This window comes from Fukomys damarensis, unplaced genomic scaffold (assembly GCF_012274545.1).
Source record: "Fukomys damarensis isolate Sample0158 unplaced genomic scaffold, DMR_v1.0_HiC HiC_scaffold_22, whole genome shotgun sequence".
Classification (NCBI taxonomy): Eukaryota; Metazoa; Chordata; class Mammalia; order Rodentia; family Bathyergidae; genus Fukomys; species Fukomys damarensis.
The window spans coordinates 23,070,848-23,090,885 of NW_022900934.1; the positions used below are offsets into that span (position 1 = coordinate 23,070,848).

General features: G+C 39.6%; 1 protein-coding gene across 6 annotated transcripts in view; it reads right to left on the reverse strand.

Annotated features, from left to right (window-relative positions):
- The window catches only part of Phf20 (PHD finger protein 20), a 149,146-nt gene that overhangs the window by 52,727 nt on the left and 76,381 nt on the right, over nucleotides 1-20,038 (reverse strand). The window lies entirely within an intron of this gene.

Below are 20,038 nucleotides of genomic sequence, written 5' to 3' on the forward strand. Positions count from 1 at the left end.
AACTGCACAGGAAAAGCATGTCAGTGGAGAAAACTCAAATTCTAGCACATGTACCAACTCCTAACAATGAATATAAAATCATTATGTATTATAAACATGTACTAATAAACATTTAATATTTAAAAATTTAAAACCTTAAACATCTAATACTGTGTTATCCAAAAATTGTTTCTTAAAACAAAAACCATATGATTTCTCTGGAATGACCTCCTCTTGGGCCTACTAGATTAAACGATATAAACCTGACATTTCTGTATGTTAAAAAGGTTAAATTGAGCTGGGGATTTAGATCAGTGGCACTGCGCCTGCTTCTCAAGTGCAAGGTCCTGAGTTCAATCCCTAGTACCAAAAAAAAAAAAAGTTACATTAAACAAATGAAAAAAATCTTAAATCTAAATGAATGAATGAATGAATGAATGAGTGAATAGGTTAAATACTGTCCATCTCATATGGTTCAACCTTTTTTATATGGCAAATCAGCTTTCAAAAATCACTACAGACAATTCCACATGCAACTGCATGAACAAAGTTAAGGTTCAAAGTCAAACTGTATTAATGCTGCCTGTGACTATCTAAAGGTGACAGTGGTTAAACACAGCTGCAGTAATCCCAGTGAACATTGGGCTTCTTGGAAGCCGTGATTTATAATAAATTTATTTACTTTTTTTTTTTAAGAGGAAAATTTTATTTGGCTTGCAGTTCGCAGAAGTTTCAGTCTATAATCATCTGGCTCCAAAGCAGGGTGGCTTAGCAGAGGAGAAACAGTTTATCACTTATTTACTTATTTACAATGCAAAAATAGATCACTAAAGTACAAACATGTTTGAATTTTAAAAGAAAATTTAAGAGATGAAAATGAGGAGTCTGAGGATTTCATGAAGAATCACCATTCTGTTAAAAAACTCTGCACACTTCTATACAAACACAGGCTGTCTGCATTAGGCAAACACAGCACAAGAAATACAAATGTGGGCTCTGCAAACAGATGAACTATTTCTAATCCATTTTCGCCTTTTGCCTCAGTTTCTTCGTATGCAGGGTAGAAATAATAATGGTAACTGCTTCACTGAGTTGTAAGATTTAAATAAACTGCAACTGAGCAGGATGGGACATGCCTGTAATCCCAGGCACTTGGGAGGCTGAGACAGGAGGATCACACATTCACAAGCCAGTGTGGGCAACCCTGTCAGGCAGATGAAAAAGAGGGAAGGAGGAAGAAAGGGAAAAGAGAGAAGAGAGGAAGGGGGGTAGTGGGGGGAAAAGGGGGAGAGAAGAAAGAGAAAATAGAGACAAAGAAAGAGAAATAAATTACACATTAAAGAGCCTAGAAAGTGCAAGCATTCTGCAGATCCAGGTTGGCTAATATTACTATGCAGTATTATTTGGACTAATGGAAAGCTTCTAAGGAAGCAACGTGCTCATAAACAGAAAAGTCTCACCACTATGGGCCTCACTGCATGCTCATGCCACAGGCCAATGGATAAAGGAAATAGTCCAACTTTCAACCCCAGTTCTACTCTTCATTAACAGCATAAGTAAACTGTACAAATTAATCTGATCATCTAGCTTCTTAACTATAAGAGGGAGAAATATAACCTATTTCAAAGAGTTAGAGGGCTATACATAACATATGTATTTGGCAAAAAGCAGCTGATCCATAAATGGAAACCATTATCATTTCCAATGTACATCTTTTTGCAAGCAGGCTTATGCTGTTTCTGGAAGGTGGCTGGGCACAGCCATTATATAATCAAGCAAGTGTGAAATATTTCTTCAACCAGCCTTCAAATGTCCCAGCAAGGGATGGGAGAAATCATTACTTTTTTTTTTTTTTAAAAGATTCAGATTTAGTAATAAACATGGTGCCTGATAACTTTTTAAATTCAAAGATAACCAACCACTGCACAGCATAAAATAAAGATCAAATTACATCCACAGAGACTCAGCTCGAAAACCCCAAATCCCTCCAAGTGCATCAGTGGAGATACACAACACCCGACAGTGATTCTAGGAAAACTAAAAGAGGAAAGAACAAAGATTTCCAAGACAGTCTTCAAAGATGTGGCCAAAAACATCACTGAAACTGCTTGCTGGAGTCTCATAGAGGGAATCCACCTCCAAGTAATTTGACTTCTCAGTTTTGCCTTTGGCCTTCTAAAACTATAAAATCCAAAATAAGCCGGGGATTTAGCTCAGTGGTTTTGCCACCTGCCTTACAAGTGCAAGGATACAAGTTCGATCCCTAGTACCAAAAAATAAATAAATAAAATAATAAACCAGGACCAGGGATTCAGCTCAGTGACACCACGCCTGCCTCCCAAGCATAAGGTCCTGAGTTCAATCCCCAGTACCAAAAGTAAAAAATAAAAAAGAGAAGATTCCTAATACGGCCAAACACAATTCTTGGGAATTGATATTTAGCACATCTTTTATTAAAATAGTCAAAGATTTTTAAAAATAGTCTATTATATGATGCTGGATGGTACCAAGCTTGGTTCACCGAGACTTTGAACACTGTTTTGTCTTATGAAAACATCAAGTGCATTTCACTTTTCCTCTAACAGTTCTGGGAATCTCAATGTTGGAATTACATTTATTCCTAATAAATTCCATCTCCATCTGATTATTTTAGTCTAAGATTTCTCTCCTCCCACCCCTGCCCCGCCACTCTGATCTTACTCTGTAGTTCAGGCTGTCCTTGAACTCACTCTACAGCCCAGACTGGCCTCAAACTCACTGCCTCAACCTCCTAAGGAGTGAGATTACTGGCATGCACCACCAGGCCTGGCTAAGAACTCTCAATTATGTAAAACTATATATAGTCTCAGATGTTTATTCAAATTATTTAAAACCATATCCAGCAGCTGAGGACAGCCTTCAAAACAGCCTATAGATTGACATCAGTCAATCTATACTCTCTACAGAGTTTTTTTTTTCTTTCTCATTGAGTTTATTGGTACTTTTTAAGTATACAATGCAGCTACATTTATCATTTGGATCTTATACCTTTACATGACAGATCTTAGACAGTTTTCTGAGCCAATTCAGTTTCATCTATGCAGACTACCAATGACCTCATATCTCCTTGACCACAATTAGCTTACAAGTAAAATGTGATCTAACTAGCTGCTGAAAGAAAGGCATATCTTGTCTGATAGTCTAACAGTCCAGCAAGACTTTCAAAAGGAAATAAGATTAGTTCAACAAGATGAAAACTTCCAGCAAAAGCAAAACCCTTGGGCCGCAGATTTAGCTCAGTGGTGCTGCTGCCTGCCGCAAAAGCACAAGGTCCTAAATTCAATCCTGATACCACACACACACAAATAAAAGCAAAGCCCTTGATTCTTTGCATCTAAGCAGAAGACAGGACAGCTGGACTTCCAAAGAGAATATGCATGACACTTAGGTGAGTGACCTGCCATTGAGGGGTGACACAAGGATCACAGGGGCTCAAGTAGACAGAAAACACTCCAATGAGAAGATACTGCCAAGTGCACTATCACAAAGCCCCTAGCCATGTGTCCAGATGACAGTAGCCAGAGTTGCTGAAGCTAGCCATGGTAGCATATATGTGTAATTCCAGCAATCTGGGAAGCTGAGGCAGGAGGATTGCAAATTCAAGCCCAGCCTAGGCAATTTAGCAAGACCTGTCTCAAAATTGTAGGGCTGGGGATGCAGCTCAGTGTGAAGAGCCTAGGTTCAACCTATAGTACTATCAGGAGGGAGGAGGACAGATTTCACTGGTTTTGTGGGACAAAGAAAACATCAAAAGAAGATTTAAACATCATGAATCTTTAACCACAGAAGTTCTAGAAGTGAGAGTTCCCCATAGAAAGCCCAGGAAAGTATAACTTGTCGATACAAAAACGTTTCTGATTATCAGCCTGCTGATAACCTATCCTAAATTGCTGGAAAAAAAATTCAAACATCAGGGAAAGGAGGGCAGGAAATGGGGTATAAATCAGCTATGAGTAAACAGCCTGTGACAAAATCTAGTAATTGCACAACTAACTATAATTTCAGAACCACAAATCAAAAAGTAGATAACATATTATACAGCAAGTCCTCACTTATGAACAAATTCCACTGCAAGAGAATGTTTGTAAGTCTGAGTCTTATCTATTTATATATAAATATATATAATCACTTCTCAGTCTTTTAGCTAAGATCAAGTGCAGTATAAAAATAAAGAATATTGCTCTGCACTTCCTAGCAGTCCTCTCCACATCACCACTGCTCTTCCTCTTGCTTTCAGACATCCTGAGCTCTGACTGAGCACTGTACTACTGTACACTATCACACTGTACAGTAAGCACACAGCAACTCAACTGCAACAATGTCCAGCAGACACATGAGCTACTACCACGATATGTTTGTATCTAAGAGTGCTCATAATGGGAGGTCTGCTGGTACCTGTGAAAGTTTGTAACTCAGGGACTTACTATATAGGAATAAAATGTTTATGACTTTTTTTTGAGACAGGTACTCACTTTGCAGTTCAGGCTGATGTTGAACTATATAGCCCACGCTGGCCTCCAACTTACAATGATCCTCCTGCCTCATCCTCCTGAGTGCTGGGATTACAGTCATGCACTACCACACACAGCTATTTATGCTCCCCACCCCCATCAAAGACTGAACACAGGACCTTGTGCTTGCAAGGCAGGCAAAGAACCACTGAGCTAAATCCCCAATCCTTTTTTATGCTTTTTAGTGATGAGTAAATATTTAGGGTGTGTTAAAAAAAAACAAAAACAAAACACAACAAAAAGAAAAGATGTATAAACTCCCCAAGACCTAAGCAACTGTTTCTTTCTCATTTTCTCATTAAGGTCTTACAAACTAGACTGTTTTATTCCTAAACATAACAAATTGTTAGAGATATGAAAACATATATTTTCATTACTTCCCAACTTCACCCTAATTTTCCCACACTACCACAAAAGGAAGTACGGTATTCTGTATGCACGATGAAAGCTGCCAGCTTGGCCAGTGAGGGTCCCTCAGCATGACACGGCCCTTCCACATGCACCCAAGTCCTACAAATCCTTCCAATTCCACCTCCCTGCACAATGCTCTTTGCTTGGTCGGTCCGCAGAAAAGATTCTGTAATGCGTACTACTTCATAGTACTTCATGGGCAAGAAATCTTGAGCTGAGTATCGTGGTACACACCAGTAATGACAGCAGTTGGGAGGCTGAGGCAGGAGGATCATTCTGAATTTAAGACCAGTCTGGACTATGGCGTGAAATCCTGCCTCAAAAAACAAAACAAAACAGAAAATCTCATACATTCTTTTCCATTTATAGAATGGCTGGTCTGTTCACTCCTGGTATGAAAACGTTCAAACAGGGAGTGTGTTCCATTCTTTACTTTTCTATTTATTTTAGGGTTCCACTATGTCAAAGAAGTTAATCTGAGACTGTTTCCGCATCACTGAATGAGAATACACGAATTTCACAATGCTCATACAGGTTTCCATGGGGCAGAAGAGAAAATCCATTATTAACTGCAACTAGTATCAGTTGTCATCAATGTTGTCACTGTCCTCACAGTTGTCTGCCTAGAACAAAGTTATGCATAATCCCAGACAGGGAGCCATGTACCTGAAGCATAACCTGCAAAATACTAATTCTAACAGCCCACTTTATTAAGCATGCAGTGAAGTATAAATATTAACTAATAAAAACACAAAAGGAATAGTAAAATAATACAACCAGCAAAATGCTCTATGTATGAAAAGATTAGGTAGTGTAACTATGCTTTAAAAACCTCAAAAATATGAGCAAAATATAAAATTACATATAATATATAAAATATAGTATATTTTCTAGAAATGTAAATAATAGTGTCTTTTTCATTATGGTACTTCAACTTTTAAAGAGATCAGTTGGTTTTTTTCTACTTTTCCATATTTCATGTTTTGTTTTTGTTTTTTGCAGTACTGGGGGCTGAACTCAGGTCTTCACACTAAGCTATATCCTCAACCCTTTTTAATCTTTCTTTCATTCTTTCCTTCCTTTTCTTTCCTCTCCCTCCCTCCCTCCCTTTCTTTCTTTCTGTACTGGGGATCAAACTTGGGTCCCTGTGCTTGCAAGGCAGGCGATGGAACCACTGAGCTAAATATCCGGCCCTTAATCTTTATTTTTTGAGACAGGGTCGTCCTATGTAGTTTAGCCTGGTCTTGAACTTACTCTGTAACCCAGGCTAGCTTCAAATTCACAGCAGTCTTCCTGCTTCAAACTCCCAAATGCTGGGATTACAGGTTCATGCCACTCCCCCTAACACCTCTACCCCATTTTAATTTTTTATTTTGAGACAGGGTCCCACTAAGTCCCTAAATTGCCCAGTCTAGGCTCAAATTTGTGATCCTCCTTCCTCAGCACTTCAGGGTGCTTGGAATACAGGTGTGTGCCACCATGACCAGGTCCAAGTTTTCTAAAATATTCTACAGCCAAATTCTTTTTACAGTAGAATGAAAACCAACATTTTTTTTTTTTAATTTAATGTTTGTGTGTGGTGCTGGGGATTGAACCCAGCCATTTTTAAAATTTTGTTTTGAGTCTCATTAAGCTGCCCAGGCTAGCTTTGAATTCTCAATCCTGTGTCTCTGCCTCTTGAGTACCTGGGATACAGGTGTGCACCACCACCATGGCCAAGTACAACATTTCCTTTATTTTTTATATTATATTCCTCTGACAAAACAAAGATGGTGACAAAAACATAGTCAAAAAAACTAGGAGCCAGGCATGGCAGAGTATTCCTATAATCAAAGAGTTTTAACAGGCTGAGGAAAAAAAGTTCAATGCCAAGCCAACCATGTTGGTGCGCACCTTAAATCTCAGCACTTAGGAGGCTGAGGCAGGAGGATTGCCATGAGGCTGAGGCCAATCTGGGCTACATACTGAGTTCAAAGCTAGCCTGAATTACATAGTGAAATCCTGTCTCAAAAAGCCAAAAGAAAAAGGGACAGGAGGGATTTAGCTCAGTGATGCCACCACCTGCCTTTCCAAGAGCAAGGTCCTGAGTTCGATCTCCAGTAGGGGGTGCAGGGATGCAGCTCAGTGGCACTGTGCCTGCCTGGCAAATGCAAGGTCCTGAGTTTGATCCTTGGAATTGGGGGGGGGGAGTTTCAAGGCCAGTCTGAGCAATTTTGCAAGACCCTGTTTAGGGATAAGGGGATATAGCTCAATGGTACAGTATTTACCTAGCAGGTGCTTGGCCCTGGACTCAAGTGGAAGAGGAAGAGGAGAAGGAGGAGGAGGAGGAGAGGGAGGGGAGAAGGAGGAGGAGGAGGGGAGAAGAGAGGAGAAAAGAAAAGGGCAGCCTGGGAGTGGGGGTATCATTCAATGGTACAGTGCACACTTAGTATTATGACATTCTTCTTATTTTGCAATAAGCATAGAGTACATTATTTTGTGATTAAAAAAGCCTTTAAACAATGTGTTCTATAAAAATCCTATTTAATCTCTTTATGTATGCCTATTGCCAGCATCTCCAACCCTCACAGTCAGATGACTCTGACGATACTTAGTCTGACCTTACGCAAGGCACACACCAAAAGCCTCAGTTCCTGCCTCAGCCAACAGCTGACCCCAGTGATGGCTTCATGCTCTCACAGCTCACACACCTCTGCTTATCTTGTGCCCTCTCCCTGCCTTTCCTCCCCAGCTCAGCCAAGTCTTGAATCTGTCCAGACCTGACTGATTCCACATGCACGAAAGGATCCAGATGGCCCTGGCTCTCAGGGATGACATGCCATCCAGTCCTGGCACAAACGACTATCTGCTGCACTTCATCATTAGCACTCAGCATCTGCTCCCGGACCTGCCAGCCAGAGGAAAAGAGCCACTTATTGTCTCAGGATGTCTCAGAATCAGCCCCAACAAAGCTGTTTCCCAATCAGCAATGACATACCATACCACATGGTCCAGTAGTTTAATACCTTTTGACGTGTACTTCAAGTAACTATAATAAATATGGGGAGGGGGACATAACTGAGGACTGAACTCTCGATTTCTCCACCGAGCTACATGATCTTCATCTCTTTTGAGACAAGGTCTCACTAAATTGCTAAATCAGCAGGTTGAGATGGAAACTTGCAAACCTGGGCAACTTAGTGACTTAGGAAGACCTCATCTCAAAATTTTAAAAATAAGAGCTGGGCGAGGTAGAACACACCTATAATCCCAGCACTCTGGAGGCTGAGGCAGGAGGATCTCCAGCCAAGAGTTCAAGGCCAGCCTGGGCTACAATAGTGAGACCCTGCCTCAAAAGACAACACAAAGCAAAACAAACAAAAAAAGGCAAGTAAATATTCACAAGTCCCAGGGACCAGGGATTTAGCTCAGTGGTTCTGCCACCTGCCTCACAAGTGCAAGGTCCCAAGTTCAATCCCCAGTATCAAAAACAAAAATAAATAAATAAATAAAATAAAAAATAAATTCACAAGTCCAATCAAATGCTTAGAACAAAAAAAGACAGAAATGTCCACAAACAGAAGCAGTTAAACAGAATGTGTCTTCATTATGTAATTCTTTTGCGGTGGGGGGGGCACCAGGGATCAAACCTTGGGCTTCTGAGGCAGGCCACGGATCCACTGAGTTAAATCTCTGGCCCATCACATTATGTAATTCTAATCAACCACTAAATAGAATCAAATAGCTTCATACTTACTGATATGAAAATTGTATCATATAGATATACATTTTTAAGGGAAAACAGAAAGTTGCTATATACACCAAATGGCATTATTTATGTTCATATGTGAAAGAAAAAGAAAAAAAAAAACAAAAGTGTTCATTATAAAAATGCACTGAAAAAAAACCCAGAAGAATAGAAATCAAATTGTTGAAAGCAGTTACCTTTAAAGAGGGTTTCAAAAATAAGACAGGTGGGGCCAGGAATTTGGCTCAGTGGTTCCACCACTTGCCTCCCAAGCGTAAGGGCCTGAGTTCGATTCCCAGTACCAGAAAATAAATAAATAAGATAAATGGTAAAGAAAAATGTCCACATTTTCCCTGAACACTCCAGCAACAATGAACACACATAAAACCTAGATAACTTGGTTTCTTAACTACATTTCTCCACTTCAGAAACCAGAACTTCTGGGAGAAACTGCTGAATCCAAGGTTAGGTAATACAAGATGAGCTTGGAACACCTTTTTATGCCAGGAAATAAAAAACATGCTCAAAGATGATAAACACATAGAAGCCAATCTAAAAGGCTTCCCACTGGCCAAACTGACCCCACAGGGACAATATAAATCTTATAAGAAATGATAGGGCTGGGTGTGGTGGTGCACACCTGTAATCCCAGCACTCAGGAGGCTGAGGCAGGAGGATCACTGTGTTTGAGACCAGAATGGACTACATAGTGAACTCCAGGTCAGTCTCAACTACATGTGAGACAAAAAAACAAAAAAACAAAAAAACAAAAAAAAAAAAAGAAAGAAAGAAATGATAGAAGGAGGGTCAAGGATTAGCTCAGCAGTGCCACTGCCTGCCTCACAAGGGCAAGGTCCCAAGTTCAATCCCCAGTATCAAACAGAAATGACAGGAACAGATTATAACCTACAGAATAAAGTTAAGAATCCACTAGTCAGTGCCAGGGATTTAGCTCAGTGGTTCTTTTGCCTGCCTTGCAAGCACAAGGTGCCAAGTTCGATCCCCGGTACCAAAAAAAGAAAAAAAAATGCACTAGTCTATACAGAGATGAGTAAAAAAAAAGGAAGGGCAGGCTGGAGAAAAGGTTTCTCCTTATGGCAGAACACAAACTAATAAAAAAGCAATGATCAGAGTTACAAATTACCACTTATCATCCAGCAAAATAAAGTTGTTTAAAGCAAGAAATATTAGTAAATGTTAACATAATAAGTGAAAGTCTGGTGAGAAAAGATATTTACATAGTCTCAAAGTATCCTCTCACAAGAAATTAATTCATTATAAAGAGAAAAATAGAGCTTTACAATAGAAAGATCTGATTGATACTAAGGGAAGCAAATAAAGTTAATACTACCAGTAAATGAGACAAACAGGTATTGTATGTGCTTCCTGATAGAATATGCATGAAAAGGACACACACTTATATGATATTTTCACTGAAAGTAAATACAGCAACCAAGTCTGATTGTGGGGATATATCAGAAAAACTTTAAAAGAGATACTGCATCCCTCAAAATGTTAAAGTTCTGAAAAACATACACACGGGAAGGTATGGTGACACACGCCTATAGTCCCAGCTCTTGGGAAGCTCAGGCCAGCCTAAATTACATAGCAAAACCCTGTCTCAAAAAACAAACAAACAAAAAGGAAAAACAGAAAAAAGAACTGTTTCAGATTAAGGGAGACCAATTAAATCCAATTTATAATCTCAGATTGGATCTTGATACCCCCCCAAAAAATTTCCCCATCTTTTGCCATAAAGAATATCGTTAGAACTGCTGCCAGCTATGGTGGCACATGCTTGTAATCCAGCACTCCGGAGGCTAAGGTTAGAGGACTGGTGTGAGTTCAAGGCCAGTCTGAACTACAAACAAGATGCTCTCTCCAAAAAAAGAACTGCCAAAGTTTGAAAAATTCATACATTGTTCATTCTATTAGGGTAATGTAAAAGTACATGCTTGTTTCTAGGAAACATACACTGCAAGCCTGGGTATGATGGAACATACCTGTAGTCACAGCACTTAGGAGGTTGAAGTAAGAAGGTTAATTACCAAGAGTGTGAGGCCAGCCAGGACTACATAGTGAGTTCAAGGCCAGCCTGCGCTGCATAGACAAACCCTGTCTCTCTCTCGCTCTCTCAAAAAAAAAAAAAGTTTTATTTAGGGTTAAAGGCTTATTTTAAAATAATTCAGAAAAGACTAGTTTTTAAAAACAGGCATTAATAAAGTAAACACAGGAAATTGCTAACAATTGAGGAACTTATATTCCTTAATATAAGGGAAGGTATTTGGAAATATTGAGTTTTGGATTGCTTTTATGCAGTACTAGGGACTGAGCTCAGGCTTTTATACTGAGTTATATTCCTTCTCCTTTTTATTTCATTATTTTATTTTGAGACAGAGGTTGTATTTGGACTTTTGGTCCTTGCTGTCTCAGCCTCCCAGCATGCTAGGATTACAGGCATGAACCACCATTTTTACAAGTCTGTAATAATTTCAAAACAGAAACTAGAAATGTATGTTCTTAACAAAATAAGACCCTGACTTCAATCCCTGGCACCAAAGGGGAAAAAAGATACACACACACCTCTTTAGATACAGAAAAAATATTTATATTCAAAAAATATTTTTGAGGGCATAGAAAAGCTGACTGGAAGGAAAGTAATCTTGCAACACAGTCCTAGTAAACATTTCAAGGCTCTGCCCCTAGCACTAGGCACTCACCAAAAGTCAGTGAGCATTTATTCCACAAGGGGGCAGAGCTGTCCCAAATGCCTGAGATGGGTTTGGAGCAGCAAACTGCCTCTACTCTGCTCTGAACTAGACCTACGGCCTGGCCAGCTCCTTCTCCCATTGCCCATGAGCCTGGCTCACACTGATTACTCAGAGTGACTCCATCTCAGTTTAGAAACACCAAGGCTGTGGCAGCAGCTTGGGGCAGTGGTCACTAAACAGTGACAACGCAGCATCCTGGCTCCCAGGGGCCAGGCCGGATGTTCTGCCTATGATCCACCCCATTTCCTGCTCACTTACATAATACATTCCTGGTGAATGAGTTCTCAACATCCTCCCTCTCCCACAGTGATCTTTCCAGATCGCCCTGTATTTACCAAAAATCTCTTGTTCTAAAAGAAATAGCAGAACACCACATTCCACTTCCAGACCATTTCCCCCCTCCTCCCAAAAATTAAAGAATCCCCAAAATGCCATCCAGCCTGTAGTACTGGCACAACATACACTGCACTACACTTCAAACCCAGCCACCCTCCAAGCTCTTCCTCTGAGTGTACACACAGCTTCACCAAGTACCCTGTCTGGAAGTGTGGTAATTTTGCATCACAATGTACAAAGTCCCTAAGGGCAGCAACTCTGTTTACTGCATGTGATAGCACCCAGTATCTCATCAGATAGAATGAGAGACTCAGACAGGCATGTTGGTGCACACCTGTAACACCAACACAGGAGAGGCTAAGACAAGAGGATCGTCAGAAGTTTAAGGCCATCCTGGGCTACACAGTATGTTCAAGGCCAGCTTGAACTACACAGCAAGACCTGTCTTTAAAAAAAAAATGAATTAGGGACTCAGCTGGAAGGCAGGAATTATATTGCATTACCTACCAATCAGTGGAAAAATATGCAACTGGCTAAATAACTCCTTCTTGCCACATATTAGGCTCCTTGCCTATAAAACAGGGAAAGTAATACTGGAAACTGAGAAGTAACTAGAAAGTCTTTCAGCAGGAGCTAAATAAATTATGTAACTCCACATAATGAAACAAATGAAGAGATAGGAGTGGCAAGCTAACTATCCCATCAACATGTTTTCAAAAACTGTCTATGCCAACAGGTACTTATATGCACAGAGCCCTGTCTAGAGGACGGAATCACTCAACAACTTGTACTGTGGCTCCTTGAAGACAGCAAGGCTATACAATGGGCAATCTGTTACTTTTTTTTTTTTTTTTTGTACTGGGGATTGAACTTGGGACCTTGCGCCTGCAAGGCAGGTGGTAATCTGTTACTTTTTATTAGGTTACATTTTGAAGACTTATGGGGGGCAATACTGAGAACTGAACCCAGAGCCTTCACGCTGAGCTACATCTCCATTCATTCACTCATGACACTCATGACATGGGGTCTCACAAAATCACCAAATTGCCCAGGCTGAACTTGAATCCGCAATCCTCCTACCTCAGTCTCCCAGAGTTACAGGCGTGCCTCTGCCTCTGTCTCCCCATACACACACAGATCCTCCAGCCTCAGCCTCCAGAGTAGATGGGATTACATGTGTATACTAGTACGCCCAGTTTTAAATAATTATTGTTCTTCCTTTTTCTATACTAAAGATGAAACTCACTGTGAAAATGAGCTACATTTTCACCCCTTAGGGTTAGGGTTATTTTGAGACAGGTTCTTACTAAGTTGCCCAAGATGGTCTCAAATTTGAGATATTCCTTCACTGGATTCGAGTAGCGAGGATTATAAATATGCAACACTAGGCAAACCAAAATTATTTTTAAGTAGGGGTCCCCCAGCCTGAGTTGCATAATGAGTTCAAGGCCAGCCTGAACTACACTGTGAGACACTGTTAAAAAAAAAAAAAAAAAAAGAGGGGTCCCCAACTGCCCTAATTCAGAGACTAGTCATAAAAGCTCATCAAAATCCTGGCACTCTGTGAGGCTGAAGCAGGAGGATTGCAAGTTGAGCATAGCCTGGTCAATTCTACAGGAGCCCATCCAGAAAATTTTTTTTAATTAGTTTTTCTTTTGGAGACAGGCTCTCACTATGTATTTCAGGATGGCCTTGAACTCACTCTGAAGCCCAGTCTGGCCTTAAATTCACAGCAATCCTCCTGCCCTAGCCTCCCAAGTGCTGGGATTACAGGTGTGCACCACCACGCCCAGCTTCTCCTTCAGTCTTAACCCTTTTCAGGAAGCCTGGGATTAAGTAAAAAAATCACATTCAATACTATCATACCTCACCTCCATCTCCAAATGCCTACCTAATGTTCACTTCAAGACCCTGTCGGAAGACTACCTTCTTCCATCCCTGCCTCCATGTAAACAACCTAAATATAAATATCACCTTTCTCAGAGGCACAGTTAAAGTGAACACTAAAACCAAGCATACAGAACATTCACAAATGAAAGCATTTAGAACAGGATCTGGCATTTATTGGTATATAAATATTGGCTGACTAAAAAGAATGAATGGAGTGGAGCTGGGCATGGTAGCGCACATCTGTCATCCCAGCACTTGGGAGGCTGAGGCAGGAGGACTGCCATGAATTTCAGACCAGCCTGTGCTCCACAGTGAGTTCAAGCCAAGCCTGGACTACATAGTAAGACCTTGTCTCAAAAGAAAAACCCAAAAATAATTAGGTAAAATGAATAAATAGAGAACAGCCTATTTCTCAAATAGCCCTTATTACCTGTGAATGAGCCTAGGTTTAGAAAATTATCTGAGATCTCTAGACTTCTAAGGGCATGCTTCTAATGTCTATTTAACAGCATAAATGAATGCCTGTACATGAAGGACAACTTCACCTGCATTCTGTGGTTTTCAAGTCATCAAAGCAAAAAGCACAAATCTATTTCACAAGACTAGAACAACTGGTTCCATTCGACATTTATTCCTCCTAGTTAAAGGTAGTCTATCACTACCATTACTATAAACTCTCTTGGAAAACAGGTAAGTGCTTTAGTCAGTTCCGGTGGCTTCCCAATTATTTCCTTATAAAGAGTACTGTGTGAACTAAATACACAAAAGATGATGTGAAATCTTATCATCATCCTTTCCCCAAGATTCATCTGTTCCACCTTTACCTTATTTCTGCACTCTACATAAGCCAGAGGCATAACCAAATTAATTGATACAAAACATAAACTGTATGTGGGTCAGGGATTTAGCTCAGTAGAACCATGCCTGCCTGGCAAGCACAAGATCCTGAATTCAATTCCCAGTATTAAAAAAAGGAAATTGTATATGTGCCAAGCATAGTGGCACAAGCCTGTATTCCCAGTACTTGAGGAAAAAGGATCACAAATTCAAATACTACATGGGAAAATTAGTGAGACCATTTCAGAAAATACAAAAGGGCTGGGTAGATAGTTCAGTGCCAAGATCCTGTGTTCAATCCCCAGTACCACTAAAAAAAAGGAAGAAATTAATTCATTCATTTTGCATATGTATTTTGTAAAGAGACTGCCCAAGGCCCCACAGACATGTAAACTTTACCACAGGCACTACATTTTGCTTCTCATCTAGTCTCCTCACTTACTCTGTACACACAGCGTATCTCCTGCTAGTGTAGGAACAACTAACTGCCAATTTCAAGTGATGTCTAGTATAACATCACTCCTAAGACAACATAATTAAAAGCTTATCTCCTGCATTACAAGGGATATGGCTGTCATCTACAGCTGTCTCTGCCAAAATAGACTAGAGTCCTGAGATTAAATTCCCACCTTATTTCTACATCACTTTTAATCATTCCTCTCACAAAATAGAAAAGCCAGATAGGAGTAAAGCAACCCTGACATGAATAGGAAGCTTAGCAAGAAAAGGGAGGCCCTTGCACCAGGAGGCAAGGCTGGCACATAACACTCTGGACTCAGGTGCACAAAGGACCAACAGAAAGGTAGCAGGGAAAAGCCAGAAGGAAGACTTAAGTACTCTCAGTTCACTGTTTGAAAAATTCTGCTCTTTCAAAATTTATATTTACTATATAGCATCTGACCAAGACCAAAGAAATAAACTACCCTCACAAAATTTTAGTAATCTAAATAAAGGTATAATATTCTGAAAACATATAGTTAATATGGTGTAAATGTCTTATAAATGACCACATCAAGAACAAAACTACTTAAACAACATCAAACTTTGGACTTTTTGTTTGAAGTTCAAGGGATCAAACCCAGGGCTTTGAGCACTGCCAGACAAGCTCTCTAACACAGAGCTATACCACTTGCCCAACAATGTAAAATGCTGCTTTATAATTTAAATGACTTCTAATATTTGGAATTTGCCTTTCCAAAAGGCAAAGTTTTTTCTTTTGGTACTGGGGATAAAACTCGGGACCTTGCATTTGCGAGGCAGGCAGCAGAACTAAATGCCCAGCCCAAAGAATTTTAAATCTTATTCTTTTTTGATAGCAGGTATCGAACTCAGGACCTTGCACTTATAAGGCACGCAGCGGCACCACTGAGCTAAATCCCCAGCCCAAAAAATCTTATATTCTTGTTGGGAGCAGTGGGGCATGGCTTTAATCCCAGCACTAGGGAGGCTAGGGCAGGAGGAAAGAAAGTTCAAGCCCAGCCTGGGCAATATAATTACTTGCCAAGATCCCAGCTCAAAAATTAAAATGGGCCAGGAATGTGGCTCAGTGTGAAGGCCCTGGATTCAATCCCCAGTACCACCACCCAAAAGAAACACACACACACACACACACACACACACACACACACACACACACTTAAAATATATAAATTAAGATTTCAATTTAGTTTAAGACAAATAGTGTATAAAAGTATAGATCTCCTGATGGCTAATATTAAATACTCATCAGTATGTCACTGTTGAAAAAGAATCACTGGGTTGAGTGAAACATGGCTCACTAGTGAAGTGCTTGCCTAATGTGCAGTAGGCCCTTGGTTCAAGCTCAGCATCACCAAAAGCAAAATCATTAAATCAGTCAAATCATTAAATATTTGACTGACTTCTGAAATAGCTTCTCAGGAAATATAATCAGGTGGTTCCCACTGCTGGAATAACAGGCCGAATCTGTTAATACTAGTCATCTGCTACAGCAGCTTAAATGCCATGTCCTCTCAATAAGAAGGCCTTCAGGCAGGCACTGAATCTGATTCATCATTTATCAATGAAGCTTAGTATTATGCTTGGTACTCAGTAGGTTCAAAGGAAACTCAAATGGGGCAGGGAGTATAACCAGATCTTCCATGATTTTATTTACCTCATTTCTTCTAAACTTGCATGCCCTAATTGTAAGAAGATAATTCCATTTCACCTTTAATATTTTCTTGAGTCTATGTTTTAAAAAACTTGTTAGTGTCAGGTGTGGTGGCACACACCTATAATCCTGGCACTCAGAAGGCTGAGACAGGAGGATAGCTGTGAGTTCAAGACCAGCCTGGGCTACACAGTGAGTTCCACGGCAGTCTCAACTACATAGTGAGACCCTGCTGTCTCAAAAAATCAAGGAAAAAAAAAACTTGTTAGCATATTTTCACCCAGGTTACAAGGAGCAGTCCACTAAAACCTGGACAAACTTCATTCTTCCACTGGGCTCATGTATACCCAAGAAGATCTGCTTTGGCTACTACACAGCCAATATATGCCACATACAGAAAAAGAAGGTCTCAGACCACCCATATTGACCAAAGAATATTTCCAAGGTCCAGAATCTTATCAATGAGATTTGATTCCATAGCTCCTTTCTGGCTAAATTCCCCAAAGAGGGCATGGTTTCCTCTCAGTAAGCCTACCTTAAATACAGAACACTGATGAGTAATAGAACTACAATGTCAACTCTTTCGTTTAATTTTGTTTAATTTGAGTTGGGTTTATTTAAACAGGGTCTCACTATGTAGTTCAAGTTGGCCTTGAACTCACTACGCAGCCCAGGCTGTCCTCAAACTCACAAAGATCCTCCTGCCTCAGTGTCCCCAATGCTGGAATCACAGGCATGTGCCACCATGTCTAGCTTAGAGAACTACTATACAAACTCTTAAGGCTTCCAAGATACTTAGGATAAACCAGAATATACCTACATTAATTCCCTTCTCTCCTACTCTCTCTCCTTTTTTTTTTTTTTTTTCCATTTTTTGAGACAGGGTCTCACTATGTAGTTGAGACTGACTTGGAACTCACTATGTAGCCCAGGCTGGTCTTGACCTCACAGCGATCCTCCTGCCTCAGCCTCCCAAGTGCTGGGATAACAGGCATGCGCCACCATGCCTGGCTGTATCTCTTTTAATTTAGTGACTCAGTGAGACCTTGCCTCAAAGATTTTTTAGGAAGGGGTGGGATGTAGCTCAGCTCAGTGTAAAGGCCCTGGGCCCTGGACATAAAAATAAAAACACAACATAAAATTAACTTTACACTATTGTATAAGCTACATATAAAACATAAATATATTTTGTGTTTAAACTTAGGTTTCACCCATAAGGTATCTTAAAACATATATGTAAATATTCCAAAATCTGAAAAAAAAATCAGAAATCAAAAACAAAATGGAAGGAGGGCAAAGACAGGAGAAAAAGAGGCTGTACAAAGAATTAAGATGTGTTATAGCCAGGCATGGTGGCACATGCCTGAAATCCCAGCACCTGTGTAGCTGAGGCAGGAGGATCACTGCAGGTTCAAGGAAGACCTGGGTTACATAGTGAGTCCAAAGCCAGCCTAAACTACAAAGCAAGACCCTGTCTCCAAAGCAAATAAAAAAACTAAGATGTATTACGTACATGTACCAACTTCACATGAGAATATAATCAATATGTACTACAAACATGTACTAATAAAAATTAAAACTGCTGGATGTAGTGGCACATATAAATCCAAGCACTCTGGAGGCTAAGGCAGGAGGATTTCTGAGTTTGAGGCTAGCCTAGGCTACATAGTGAGTTCAAGGCCAGCCTGATCTATATAGTGAGACCCTGTATCAAAAATAAAATAAATTTTTAATTTTAATTTTTTAAAAAACACTAATATTTAAATTAAACAAAAAATAAAAATAAAATAAACAAAAGCACTAGACTGGGAAAAAAAAAATCCATGGAAATGGTTTCAGGAAAACCTCATCAACTACTTTGACCTAGTTGACAGATACAGAACAAATACATGAAATAGTAAAACACATTCTTTTCAGGTACATAAGGAAGACTGACCAAGATATCAGTAGTTAATAGGCAATGTTTTGTGTCTCAAGAAATTCACAAAGTCTGAACCACAGGGTATGTTTTCAGATCATGAAGAAATTGCACCAGAAAATAGTAACATGGGGTGGTGGTAAATTAAAAAAAAAAACAAAAACAGTAACAATAGCTGTAGAGGTTGAGGCAGGAGGACTGCTGGGAATTCAAGGCCCACCTGGGCTACACAGCAAGACCCTGTCTCAAAAAGGAAGGAAGAAAAAAAAAAAAAAAACAATAAAAATTTCAAACACAAATGAAAGAGTGGATAAAAGTACATGTACTCACCACAATGAATACAATCATTATGAACTGCAAATGTGTAATAATAAAATGAGAAATATACAACATGTTACCAAGATATATAGCTCAGTAGTTCCATCCCAGCACCAAAATAAGCAAAGAAGATGAAGGTTAAGACAAAGACGAAGGAAGAAAAAAAAAAAAAACAGCAAAATCTACAGGATGCAGCTAATATAGTTCTTCATAGGAAATTCAAAACCTTAATTATTTATATTAGAAAGTACAAAAAATCTAAAATCACTGAGATAAGGGTCTAGAAAACCTCAAAAAAAGTCAAAACAAATCAACAATTGGAGGCAGGATAATGTGCTAGGAACCTATTGTAGGGTCTTCACATTGAGCTGTATCCGCAACCCATTCTTCAATATTTTATTTTGAGATAGAGTCTTGCTAAATTGATAAATTTCTTAGGCTGGGCTTAAATTGCAATCTGCCTACTTCAGCCTCCCAGGGTTCTAGGACTACCACACCTAGCTTCAACAACATTTTTAAAAGGCAAACAATAAATTCAAATGAAAGGTCAGTTCTTTAAAATCATCAACAAAATTGATAAATCCTTAGCCATAACAACGAAAAAATAATGAGAGGGCTGGGGATTTAGTTCAGTGGCACTGAACCTGCCTCAAAAACACGAAGTTCTGAGTTCAATCACTGGTAAGGGGGGCGGGGGGAGGGTGAACACAAATTACCAAAATCAGAACTGAAAAAGGGATAGCATTAACATAATTAAAATAAGGTATTAGCTGGGCACAGTGACTCAGTGCTGTAATACCAGCACTCTGAGAGGCTGACGTAGGAGAGCCACAAGTTCGAGTCCAGTTTGGGCAACCTAGCAAGTCAATGAAACCCTATCTCAAAATATTTTTTTAAAGTTTGGGAATGTTGCTCAGTGTAAAGACTATGGGTTCCATTCCCAGGACTGCAAAATTATTTAATTACACATATTTTTAAAATAAGATTAATAAGGGCCAGGTATTTGGCTGAAGTGGGTCTGCCACCTGCCTGACAAGCACAAGGGCCAGAGTTCTATCTCCGGCACCAAAATTTAAAAAAAAAAATAAGATTAATAAAAAGTGAAAAAATCATTAGAAAAGTTTTTTCCTTTAGTTCACAATCAAAGAAAAAACATTATGCATATACATG